The sequence below is a fragment of the Diuraphis noxia genome, unplaced genomic scaffold, assembly GCF_037042655.1.
Source record: "Diuraphis noxia isolate RWA-SAM2 unplaced genomic scaffold, SU_Dnox_SAM2 contig0003, whole genome shotgun sequence".
Lineage (NCBI taxonomy): Eukaryota > Metazoa > Arthropoda > Insecta > Hemiptera > Aphididae > Diuraphis > Diuraphis noxia.
In genome coordinates this window covers 56,971,144-56,985,695 of record NW_028301713.1, presented here as the reverse complement: position 1 = coordinate 56,985,695, position 14,552 = coordinate 56,971,144, and the positions used below count along the sequence as shown (strand labels likewise).

At 27.4% G+C, this 14,552-nt stretch overlaps 1 protein-coding gene and 1 pseudogene across 2 annotated transcripts in view; both read right to left on the bottom strand.

Annotated features, from left to right (window-relative positions):
• Window positions 1-14,552, bottom strand: part of LOC107165966 (mitochondrial ribosome-associated GTPase 2) — a 44,507-nt gene that overhangs the window by 27,834 nt on the left and 2,121 nt on the right. The window lies entirely within an intron of this gene.
• On the bottom strand, window positions 4,814-11,610 carry LOC149057580 (uncharacterized; annotated as a pseudogene). The gene is made up of 3 exons (XR_016190824.1): window positions 11,194-11,610; window positions 9,104-9,263; window positions 4,814-8,856 (listed from the first exon to the last, which is right to left on the bottom strand). The product of XR_016190824.1 is annotated as an uncharacterized LOC149057580 (transcript).

Below are 14,552 nucleotides of genomic sequence, written 5' to 3'. Positions count from 1 at the left end.
AAACCTGGGATAGGCGAAAAAGATGACGCTCTGCATGTATTTTTTTATTTTTTTTTGTAACGATTTCAGTGAAAGCTTAACGCTAATACCTACATGTATGGGATTTACTACAAAAATAAAAAAAAACATAAAGATCTCAGTCTAAACTATTCTAAAATCTTAATTGTTTCGCTTGTTCTATCATAATATTAAATCGGTATTATATGATCCGTTAATTCTTTACTTTCTTCTAACAGTTTTAACGTTATGTGTGTAGTATACATATAATACAATTCAACGCATGTGAATATAAATCACAGGTACTATAGAGAAAGAGTAGTATTTGATCTGATTATCAAATATATAATATATATACATACATGCTCGGCCAACTACAATATCAATGCGTTACACGCGTACACTTAGGCGAGCCTACATTTAAGATAATATTACGTATTATACTACCATATGCATAGTAAATATTTCCCTGTTAACAAGAACTTACTGCAAATAAAAGTATGAGGTAGCCAAACAAGGAATAACTCTATATTGACATCACCAAACCAATACATTATAGTAAGTATATAACAATTTTAGAATATTAAAATTGTTTTTATTTTTTTTGTGGTTAATGTCGAAACAGAAAAATTATAGTCTAATATTATTGTGTACATACACAATACACATACCGTTCTAGGTATAGTTCCTATTTACTAAACTTTTTTACGAAATTAAAAAATAACATAAATTAACGAACTACGGTTTCAACGCTGCAAAAAATATACAAATTATAATATATTATTAATTAATATTTAGAGTATATAAATAATAAACGCTGAAGTCATATTTAAAAATTAAACAAATACCTATATAATAATTATTTCTATTACACTATAATATTGAACCATATCAATGATTTACAGATTATGATTTATGATTTTTAAAAAAAAAACTGTAAAACGTTGATGTACATATAACAAACATAGGCATGCATATAAGTTTTTTATATCACCCTTCCCATTAAAAATAACTGTGTATCCCCCTAAATTTGATTGAGTTCAATAAATGTCATAATTTGTAAAATCTTAATTATAGCCTACACCATAAGTAATGTAAATTTTAAACAAAAATAATTACAAATGAATGATATCTGCACGTCCCTTTCCTAAAATATAGAAATAATCAATGTAAAAACTTCATAATAATTAACCTTAATGATAAGATACTTTATTAAATTTTGTAATAATATACATTTAAAAAAAAACTACAATAATCTCTAACGAACTCCTGTTACTTATTTTTCAAGCTAATGGTATAATACACTTAACATGTATAACAATTTTTCAATATTTATGCAACTCTGTTATAGGTAAACCAAAAAAAGTAATATTTAGTTATAAACCCTGGAGTAAAAGATATTTGAATATAATATCTTAAATATACATTTTACATTTTAAAGAAAATTAGTTTTTGATTTATTAGTTATTTATTTTTAAACATAAACAATACTGAATACACCATATAATAAATTCATAGAATTTAATTAATTCTTTCGATATAACTTTATTATTATTCCATATTATATGCACGTTTACTTCATTCTTTCTTGTATTTCAAATAACTCATAAAATATTTATTTTTTAAATGTAATAATAATTTTAAATAAGTTAGGTTAATTTAAAAATAAGTTTCCAAACAAACTAATTTAAAAATACACTTAAATCTAAATATATTTTTAATTACTTCAAAACACATACTTAAGATATAAAATACGGGATGAATATTAAATTATATTATACTAATAGGTACATATTTCCCTAGTAAATATTTAACTGCATTCTGGTTTTATTTTAAACGAGCTACTCGATCAGTAGTTAAAGTACTATTGGCCACGCAACATCTGTACAATGTAAATGTATACCAAGAGTTAATTGACTACTCCACAAAGTCCGCATAATGTGTTGACCATGGTTTCCGTATTTAAATTCTATAATAAAATGCATTTTCTGTACCATATGAGGGGAACAAGAGAATCGACTTTCTTATTTCCTCGAGGCCCTGCTGGAGATCCGTGGAAGATCAACTGGGTCAATTATCTTTGACACATGCTTACATTGTTTACCAGCATTATCATATATCATTGTTGGAAAAAAATCACAACAAACTTTCTTCTCTATAACAAATATATAAAGCACATAAATACTGGGTATATGTATATATTAAATGCATTGAAAATAAGTCCAAAAACAAACAATAAAGTAAAATTGTATATTTTGAATTATCAGCTAGTATAAGTGAAAATCGAAAGTTAATATATGTATTCTTCTATACTGCAATGAAAACATAACTTTGAGACTAGATAAATAGTTTTTTAACAAGTGACACGTGTTAACTAAAGATATATTTCAAAGGAACGCCCAGTTATAATATGTATATAGCCAAGAATTGTGTCAACTACTTTATCATTTAATTACGCACATTTCTCTATATGATATTCTTTCCATAAGTAATATGATTTATTGTATGTGTCTAAAATACTATTGTTTTTTTTTTTTGCCTGATATGAAAGTATACTACGATTTCTATGTACCTTATAAAATGTTTAAACATATTATATATTAAAGAAGTGTTTAATATTAAAACTAATGTACATAATGCAGAAATATATTCAATATTTTGATCGCAATATATTGTTTAACATTGCATATAACTGCCAATATAAAATTAACCACTGATTTCAATTCATATATAACTATTCAAAAATATTATAAATGACACATGTAAAACGAACCATTGTAAAATAAAAATATCTAATTTATCTTTTTAGCAATAAATACGATTGTCTAAATAATAATTGAACTACTTCGAACGTATTAAATGTACACAGCAGGCAAATTCAAAGCAATTTTAACCTGTACAAGTTTAATTAAAACATTCCATTCAATCAAAATGATAAAAAATAATTGTTTTAAAAACACAAATAGCATTATTATAAATTTTAATTAAATCGCTTTGCGTGAATCTTTTGAAAGCATGTGCTAAAAAAAGTTTATATTTGTAATAATAATAATAAAAAAAAAATTAAAAATATAAAGGTACCATAGCAGAATTCCAAATACCTACTGACTTACGCGTTGTTGAGGGATTTAAGTTTTTCAGAAAACAAAGTCATAAATTTATATCATTCTTATTCCCTAGAGGATATCTTCCTCAAAAGAAAAATTATAACTTACAGACGTGTTTTATTTATTTGAAGATTTTATACCACAGAAGATTTTATAAAACAGCGATCAAAATATAACATCAAAATTATTGAATTATTATCTGAAATAAATCGGTAGATCTTATATTGTTTAAGTAATGTAAAACAAATAAAATATAAATCAGGAGTACAAACGTTAATAGAAATATCTAAAACTATAAATTGTACTTTTTTATAGTTATAACTATAATCTGCAGTATAAAAGCTAGCTATAAACTATAAATATTAAATAGCTATAGCTACTCTTAATTAGTTATTGGTATTCACTATCTTAACAGTCTACACAGACTTTGGATGATTATCATAATAATTTTAATTATAAAATAGTAATTTTGACAATAACAAAGGCTTCACAGATGATTGTTTAAAAAAGCCGGGGTTCTCCTGTATACAAAGAATGTATTTAATTTGAATTCAGTGATTATAATAAACATTGTACACTAATTTAAAGTCTGAACTATGGATATTATCGTGGATATTCTCGTGTACAGAAACTGCAGTCATGAAAGGTACTATTGTACGTCATAATATTATAAAATATAATAAGTATTACTATATTTTGGTACGTTGAACTAATTTTTGTCAAAAATATATTACATACAATTATTATACAAACACTAAAAGCCAACACGCGTACGTACAGAAGAAATTATGTGAATAGGTTCATGGAATAAATAATAAATTTCTTAAAATGAATCTTTGCATTGTAAAAAAAATCCATTGCACATACACGGAAAACAGCAACATAGGGTACGTGAAGTTTAAAAGTTTCAAATTATTTAAATAAATAAATTTATTTTAATTAAATCAAAATAACTAAAACCTATTTAGAAAAAAAAAGTTTTTGACTTAATTATCAAGTTTGGTCAAAATTTTAGTTTCAGAAGGTATGTAAAATGTATATACTGTCAACGTCGGCCAGTGGCCCTCGCTGCCGAGGCTGATTCTAATAAAAAAAAAATGTATATACCTGCAATGAATTATCGATAATTTTAAATGTCTATAACAACAACTTTCAATGTAACTTGATTCTTATATTTTAAGCTTTTTGACGAGGAAACAAAGAATTTATCATGATATAATAATGTTTATTTATATAAATCAAAAAAATAGCCGAACATGTTAAATGTTTATACTAGCTTAAAAAGTCTCGAAAAAGACTAAAAGTTTTAATTTTTTTACAAATCATTGTAAAACCAATAAATTCTAAACTTATAAAAAATGTATTTGTATGAACTATGAAGATAGATAACATTGTTCTTAATAATTATAATTAAGAGTGGAAACCTTTTTTTATTTATATAACATTTCCAATACTAAGCCATTACAGCTCAAGAGTGGGTGTTGTACTTGTACTCATTAATCGTTGTTAATCGTTGTAATAATGAAACATTTGTTCATCAAGATTCTATTGAGTAAATGTATTCAACCTGAAACACCTTCAAAAATATTTTGATAAAATAATTTAATGAATTTAAAATATTTGAACATTTTGTTAAATACAATTTTATCCAAATCAGATCACATTCACATACCTATAATTAATATAATTATGTATGAATAAATACGATGTACTTAAAAGTAGTTTTATTCAACAACTTATAATCCAATAGTTTCGCTAGGTATAATGTTAACTATTAACATAATTACTTGCATACTTAAATTGGTATCTTTACGAAAGGAACACGCATTCCATTTCTATGCCGAGCGGTCATAGTCGATTTAATAACAAACACAATAAATACAAGTAAAAAAAAACCGCAAAAACGTGACTAATAGATTATAATAACTATTAATATTGTCGATATAAAATAAACAATTAATTTATATAATATAATCTAAATAATGATTAACATAAAATTGTAGAGATGATTTATGAATTTATTTTTACATTCTAATAAGCTATACAGAAAACCAAGAATACAAATACAAGTATTAAGTAGGTATGAAATATACTGTTTACTAAAATTTGGTACGCTCAGCAGATCACGGTTAGCTCCGTTAGTGTAAAATTTAGAGTGAATCGACCTCGTACAAAAATTAAAGGTAACATTATTATCGGATTCTCGGAGGCTTTTTATTATATTTTAATTTTAAAACAAGTTATGAGTATTTTAAAATTGTAAATTGTTTGTATATCTTAAAATACTCATTACACGCTTAAACATTAAAATATGATAAAAAGCCCCCGAGAATCCTTCGATAATAATAATACCTTTAATTTTTATACGAGGTCGATTCACTCTAAATTTTACACTAATAGAGCGAACCGTGATCTGCTGAGAGTAACATTTGTTATGTTACGCACTTGTAAGGCGGAGACAACACATGCGGGTGTAGCATCTTTTAAAATGCATTTTAAATACAAATTAGTTATAAGTAGGACCCGGATTTAAATGCTCTTAAACCATACATATATGCTCAAAAATAGCCAAAAACGTCCTTAAAAAATGCATATTCCCTCAAAAAAGACCTTAAAAATACCAATTATATTTTAATTTGGAATTTATTATTAAAATATATTTATTATTTTATATTAAAAAATACATAAAAATTGGAAAAATTGACTTGATGCTGCTATGATGTTGACACGCATATGTTTTAGGACAATATTATCCATTCTAAACAAAGATACTAAAATATTATATTAATATAAATACGTTAAATTTGTATAGAATATTTAACAATAAAAACATTAAAAACCATAAAAATGGCCAATAATACTAAAAATGCTATTAAAATTAAAAAAGCGAGTAAGTCGTGGATGTCGCTCTGCAGTACAGTAGGTTACAAGTGGAATGGATGGAATTAAATTTGAATCCAATGATATTATATCATTGTATACGAAAAACGATTCTGAGCGAAGACAGTTTATCTGTCTAGGATATATTATAGATTATTAAAAATTTTCAAATCTTAGATTTAAAAAGAAAAATGTTTATGAATTTCTAGTTTGAAATAATTAGCGAATTTTCGTGATTTTCGTGACTTTTACATATGTTGTCAAAATTCAAACTTTGAATGCTTGTAAAAAAAAATAGTGAGTATGAATTTATTTTATTTTTCAATGCTATTGTTAAAATGAGTAAGAAGCCTTGTATTAAATTTTCAAGCTTTTCTACCGAACAAATACATTTTTATCAATATTTATAGAAAAAAAAACTAAAAAAGTTGAAAAATTAAAATGCCAGAAAACAGCTCAAAACAAATCTAAATATTTTGAAAATTTTATCAAATATAGAAATTCCTATGTACACATTTAGTGAAAATTTCAAGTATCTGCAGTCATTTGTTTTAGACTTTTAGAGTTACACCAAAATAAGAAAATCACTAAATATGAAATCCAGTGAAAATTGCTAGCTTAAAATAATTTGTGAATTTTCGTGATTTTGACGTATTTTGTCAAAATTCAAACTTTGAATGCTTATAAAAAAGAATTGTGACTATGAATTTATTTTATTTTTCAACTGCTATTGTAACGATATTTTAAGAGCCTTGTATTAAATTTTCAAGCTTTTCCGCCAAACAAATAAATTTTTATCAATATTAATTTTAAAAAAAACTAATTATGATCGAAAATTTCAAATGCCTATGAATAGTTCAACTTAAGTCGAACATTTTTGAAAATTGTATGGTGGATAGAATATACTTATATGAACATTCGGAGAAAATTTCATGTATCTATGGTCATTTGTTTTAAAATTACATCAAAAACCAAAATCGATTTTGTCGAAAAATGAGTGTGCGTAAAATTTCCCGTTTTTCCCTTAATTTTTAGTTTGTTTTTCTCGATTATTTAGAAAAGTATTAAGAATTTTTAACTGTTGACCTCCCAAGTAACAATTAGATTCACTTTCTGATCGAACGAGGTACTATGAAGTCAAAAATCGAAGCACTTTAAGGTGCGATTCCTATGCACGCGTCTAGAGACGCGCGGCTGACGCGGCGCGATTTGAATTTTGGCCGCGCGGTCATTTATTTAGCCGCGCGATCTAATATTAATTCCTATGTACGCGTCAGGAGACGCGCGGCTAGAACACTACGGGACTAGAATTACGCACGTACACGTAGTTGTGTCAAGTCCTCTATTTGAAACGGTTGTACTTGTATACTCATAAAAACGTGTTTTAAAATATTACAATTTTACTAGTTTAACCATGTCCTTAACGAAAAAACAAAAATTGATCTTAAAACTACTTCTTTTACAACAAGTAGAAGAAGAACAAGCTATCATAAAATACGTTGTATCAAAAAATAAAAATGAAGTGCATGAAATGTACTTAGCCAGGGAAGCTGAGGGATTTTTCAGTGTTCTGATTGAAAAACATTTATGGCGAGACGAAACCAAATTCAGGGAATTTTTTAGATTAAGTTGGGATCAATTTAATTATGTATTGAACCTAGTTGAGGAAGACATAAAAACCAACCCAAGCATCAAAATTAGAAAACCAATATCTGCTGCTGAAAAACTAGCAGTCACGTTGAGGTAATGTATAACATAATAATATATGTTTGTAGTATAATTTATATTTTATAGTACCTATACCTAGGTAATACAAATTTTAAATAATGTGTATAAAAACATTTTTATTCTTAATAAATTGTGTATAACTTCTCGTTTAATAAAAAATAATAACGCAGTATAAAAATGAACTTTTAAAAATGCCAATACATCATAATAAATATTATTACAAATAAACATAAATAAAATCAAACATAGTTTTTAAATTGTAAAGATATAATAAAACAAAAAAATTATAATAATAGTAATGAATGATATTACTTTTTCGAACCCCGAATATTATTGTTGTAAAAATATATTTAAAATAAACGAAAAATTCATCCTTTAATAGAATTAATAAATATAAATGTAACTGTATAATAAACCATAAAATAAAAATAGATACCTACTTATTGAAACAACAAATAAAAATACCTTATCATATTTTCCTTATTCGTACTGTCTATCGTCGTACTGAAGTAATTCATAATTATTATCACCGAGCGATTGAGTCCAATTTCCAGGTTGACGATCATTAGTCTCTGGAAAAACATATTGACTTGGACGATCATATGTTGAAAATCCTGAGTTTGACGATGATTGTATGCTAGGATTTGGAGATGAAAATAAGCTACTTGTTGACTGAATATTTCTATTTGATGTCAATGTAGTGCTGTTATTTTCTATTTCCAAATCCGTAATTATGTTGAACACTTCTTTTTTGGCTTTTATTTTCAAATGTTGAGGAAACGATTTTACTGTTAATGCCATTGTTTTAAAAAATGAATCAATGGGATCATCATCTTCCTCAACTTTGTTAATGGCGTTTATAATTTGTTGTCTTTCTTCATTACTTTTTTTGAACAATGACACTAACTCTTCATTTTGTTTTAGTTTTTTAGTAGGCCTTTTTTCTTTCAATAATTTTGTTTTTTTTGTATTCAAATTATTTTCAAGTTCAGTTTCCTGAACTGTAGTGTTTTCTGTTGCAGACTTCTATGAAACATCGTTTTCATCACTTGAATTGTTTTCATCGTCAACCGTTACTTCTAAGTAGCTATCTTCTTCTTCACTATTGTTCATTTCAACCGTAGAATTAAAATTAGTCAGTCCCCTTCAAAATATAATAAATGAACAAAAAATAGTTAGTTCTGTGTTATTTATAATAGATATTTAGTACAAATTATAAAATTGTGAGAAAAAAAATAATTGTACATTTTTAAAGCATATTTGTATTAATTTAAGCGCATAGCCGCATAGGTGCATTAGTTTCGAACCATAATTATTATTAATGGGCAATTTCTATAACTGTAAGATGAATTGGTTTTTAGGTACAATGTATTTAATATATTATTACTCACGTTCGTTCGTAAGAACATACGTCCATAAACGATAGTGTATCTGCCAAGGCCCATTTTGTTTGTTTATTTTTTGTCGATGATCCCGTCCCTAGTTTCCTACTCCTTTTATGTTTATTATACGTATCTTTCATATTTTTCCATCTCTTTTTACAATCATCAACTGAAATAATAATAATTATTCATTTAAATATTACAGTTCATAAAACTATACAGAAATTAGAAATATATTATTACTATTATTATATTATATCTACATGCCAAAATAAAATAAATATCCAATTTATGTCGGATCAACATAGGTCTAATTTTAAATAAAATATTAATATTGTATAATTTGTGCTTCGACAATACCATACACGCACCAACAAGTTTGTCGACAGGTCGGTGGTTGGCATGTTGACGCTTCGCGAGCACGTATCAATCTGTCTGTGCGACCGATAAATCGTTCCGTGTATGGGGGGGGGGCTCTTTATTTGCAACCAGTTTTAATTATTTTAATACTACTTTAGCAGAAATATCGGATTTTATTATAAATAAAATATATTATATATTATAAATTTAAAAAAATGTATTTAACATGTTACGTTTTTTTTTCTTAGATATATGGCAACGGGAGAATCGCTCAGGTCATTGTCTTTTTCATTCAGAATTTCTCAAAGTTATATTACACGTATAATACAATTAGTCTTAAAGAGTTTAAGTACTCGTCTAACACCAGTCTTATTAAAACCTCCATTAAAAGCAGATTTAGTACGTATTGCTCATGACTTTTGGAACAAGTGGAATTTTCCAAATTGTGTTGGTGCCATAGACGGGAAACACATCCGCATATTTTCGCCAAAGAAGAGCGGAAGCTTATATTTTAACTACAAAGATTTTTTTTCCATTGTTCTTCTTGCGATTGTGGACGCTAGTTGTAAATTTATATTTGTGGACATTGGGTTCTATGGTAAAGAAGGGGACAGTGGAATTTTTAATAAATCTAGTATCTCTAAAACAATTTTAACCGGTGAATATTTTCCTTCCCCTGAAAAACTGCCAGATTCCAATGTATCTTAACCGTGTGTACATATTGGGGACGAGGCATTTCGCCTAGACCGACATATGATGCGTCCTTATTCTAGGATTGAGGCTAGAAAAGATTATCAAAAGACCGTATTCAACTACAGACTTTCCCGGGCGAGAAGAACTACGGAGAATAGTTTCGGGCTTCTAAGCCAAATTTTCAGAGTATTCTATACACCAATATCTCTAAAAACAGAAACGGTGGATAATTTAGTCTTGACTGCATGTTGCCTTCACAATTTACTTCGCGATCGTTACTTGGAGAATACGAACAACTATTATTATAACTTCGATGATAACAAACCTCAACCATCTGAAAATATGATGTCATTGGCAAGAGCAGGAGGATATGCAAAGTTTGAGGGTTTTTTCGTGAGGGACGAATTTAAAAAATTTTTCAACAGTCCACAGGGGGCTGTTCCGTGGCAAAATCATCAATCTAATAGATTAGAATAGATATTCCAGTTCCACAATAACATATTCTTTTAGTTATACTTAGCCACGCAGTTGATATATAAATAATATGAAAATAACATCTATTTATAAATGTACTTTTTTTTCATAATGTAATGTTAACATAAATAACTATTATTCAGTGTATGTTGTACGTAAGTAATAATAACTAAAAATAAATAAATACTTGTGCTTACTTTATTTTTCTTGAATGTTGTAAATTGTTCTATTAAATTGTATTAAAATCGTAAATTAATAAAATACAGATTCCAGTGTTGAGTTCAAACACAAAATAAATATCTAGCTAAAATATATCAGATGACTTACTATATTATAATAAATATAATACGATATTATGTGTACATGTACCTTTTCATTTAGGTTAATATGATAATATGAAGATAGAATATTTTATTTTAATTTAGGTAATTATCTACCTACATGTTAATAATTCAAATTGTATAGACACTAACTAGATACCTATTACTTTACGGTCTACACTGACAGGTATTCAACAAATTAACAATTAATTTTGAAATTTCATTAATATGTTGAATAGGTATACTACTTACCACTTTTATTATTCAGGTTATTTGATATAAGCTTCCATACATTGTCCCTTATTTGTTGATCCTTGTAATTGGCATTTTTTAAGTCATACAAACATGGATGTTCTCTTACAGATTCAGCCAATAGTATGTCTTCTTCTATTGTGAACGACACTTTTGAAGACATTTTGTCACACAGTGTTAACGAAATGTCGAACTTTGAAAATTAAAATATGAATAGCCGCGCGGCTCGTGCGATTTGACTGCCCTCGAAGCGGTCGTCGCCGCGCGGCGCTAGACGCGCGCGACCGCCACGCGCGGCGGCCGCGGTCATAGGAATCGGTTATATTTAAAAACAAGTAAAGTAGTACCTGCGCGGCTAAAATTAAATCGCGCCGCGTCAGCCGCGCGTCTCTAGACGCGTGCATAGGAATCGCACCTTTACTGCCCTAAAACGTGATGACAGACAAAAAAAAACACATCATGGTAAAATCAATACATTCATCGCTCCGCTCAGAATCTAAAAAGCCAAAATATGCAAAAAAAAATGCAAATAACGATGATTCAAATGGCGATCGATATAATCTAGTCGCGTTTACGTAATGATTATAACTTTTAACTTATATAATAGTCACAAATAGTATTATTCTCAGTATTGTCCACAAAGTACTATACTTTTGTGCTTTTGAACAAAATAATTTTATTTGAATCGCGATAATGTATTTTTAAGTTTTAAGTAAACTGAGGATACAAACAATTTATGATTATCATAAATGTATTGGCTATTTAAGACCATACCTTATCTTACATGTGCCACAATAACCTCTTAAATATAAGCAATTTAAAAATCAAGAATGATTAACCAATGACGTTGTAAAAACTTTGTAAAACGGTTAAAAAAATGTAAATCGTTTAAAATTATATAAACGTAGTAATTGACATGTCGATAAAACAAGTTGCACGGATTATATTATATTTACCAATGTATTTTAGTAAAAATCATTTAAATTTGAAGTATGTTTGCTTTCTATTCAATATTCATCGATCGTCGTACGGGTAACGTTGTAAAACGTGTTCATTTCCTATTTGGGGTGCTCCCTAGTTTACTGAAACCCAAAGAGGCTCGTTCAAGGTTGCGGTGTTAAGACACCATACATGACTACCTATGAAAGAATATCTAGTCAGAAACGTCAACACGATGAATAACTTATGTAATAAAAACGATAAAAATTTTAAAAAACAATCAGAACTGAAAAAAAATTATAATCACTTTTATAATTAATTCCTGGGCAAGAATATTATCTATAAGGCATTTCGAAGAATTTTGTTGATATTATTGCTAAGGAAGTTATGACCATTTTTAAATTTTTTTTTTTTGTTCATTTTAAAACGATAATAACTTACTTAAAAATAATAATATCAATAAAATCCTATGAGATTCCCTAGATAATATTCTTGCATTGAAATATTATAAAAGGTACATTAAATCAATTTAATAAAATTATAGATTAAAATGTATTATTGTGAACGTTAAATTTGAGATGTTGTACGTTTGTTAAGACGGAAACAACAAAATATGCCCATGTGACGTCCTCCTTATTACGAAACAATTAATACATACAAAATATAATTTATAAGTAGGAATATAATTACGAGATAGTGTATATTTTTCTTCTATTTTTTGATAATATGCTTTGTCCTTATTAGAACAAAATATAACACTAATACAAACACTTGTTTTTACATAACTATACAGAATGTTATAATAATTAATAGCAGAAGTCTATAATTGATGATTACATCATTATGATGTGAGAATGCAGGTGTAATTCATTACAAACGTCAATGATCGGGTTTGCATTGAGGACATTTTATTATTAAGAGGAGAAAGTGATTCCTACAAAATTAAACAAGTGATTCTTCCAGTGTACCTATTATAAAATTAGCCATTAAAAATGATAAACTATACCTTATGAGGCACCTACTCAAAAAGAGTCCCAAGTTCATGGTTTTAAATCATACATACACAATAACAATGTTCTAAGTGACAACAACAATATACAGCGGCATAGTATCACCTATGTGTACAGTTTTAACTTAAATTTTGAAACACAATGTCTATAAAAGAACACAATACAAAACTTTTAGAAAACTCTAATTATACCTAAAAAGTATTAAAAAACAATAGATTACTCATTGACACTTCATCTAAAAATGAATACTAATCTATAGTATCATTAGATAATCTAAAAATTTTAATTTTGGTTTATTTTACCGTTTTTACATGAATAATTAACAAACACATATTATACATTCAACAAGTTATGTCTTACAAACTAATTTTTTAAATAATATAATTAATGCATTTATTTTGTTTTATGCTGGACAGCAGATAGGTAGATGATTAATAATTATGTACCGCTGTTCCCGATTATTTAATGATCGACTAAAATATTTCAACTTAAGAAGACGCCACACCCGCATGTGTTGTCTCCGTCTTACAAACGTATAACATAGCAAAATCTGTTTAGCGCGGGACAACTGTTCTCCCTCGATATTTATAATAGAATTTTCAAAATTTCACAACTCATGGGTAAGAACTTTATCGGTGTCATAGCGTTGTTATTTTTTTGATAACATAAATATAATTAAAGTTATAAGCTTAAGAAAATACATTTATTTTTTATTTTTTCATTAAATTACTTAAAATTATTGGTTTGTGCTATCAAAAAAATAACGACGCTATGACACTGCTAAAGTTTTTACCTATGCGTTGTGAAATTTTGAAAATTCTATTATAAATATTGAGGGAGAATAGTTGTACGCGCTTAACAGATTTTGCTATGTTACGCACTTGTGTGACGTAAACAACACATGCGGGTGTAGCGCCCTCTTAAGAAAATAAGAAAATGTATTTATTTATTACCTAACAATTCGTTAAAAACTAATATACTACATAAACTATAGTTATGATTTCCAAACTGCATACGAAGTCTTACAATTATAAATACACTTCGGGCTTCGATAAGAGGTCTAATACAATAGTACATACAACATTATATTAGTACTTGCAAGTTGCAGGCGGTAGATACATCATAATATCGCCTTTCTCCTATTAAAACTTCCCAATTTAGGAATCGCGAGGACAGCAGCAAGAAGGACAACGCAGTGTGAATAAATTGTAAGATCATACTGAAATTATAAGTAATTACTTTTTCTCCAGATTGTATCCACGAAATATCCGACCATACGATTCGACTTAAAAAACATTTTTTTTTCGGAAATATTATGGTACCTCGGCTATAATACACATGTATGAAAATTAAATATATACCCAACGATAAAAGCCATCATAATGACCTACAATTTACTTCGAGATAACG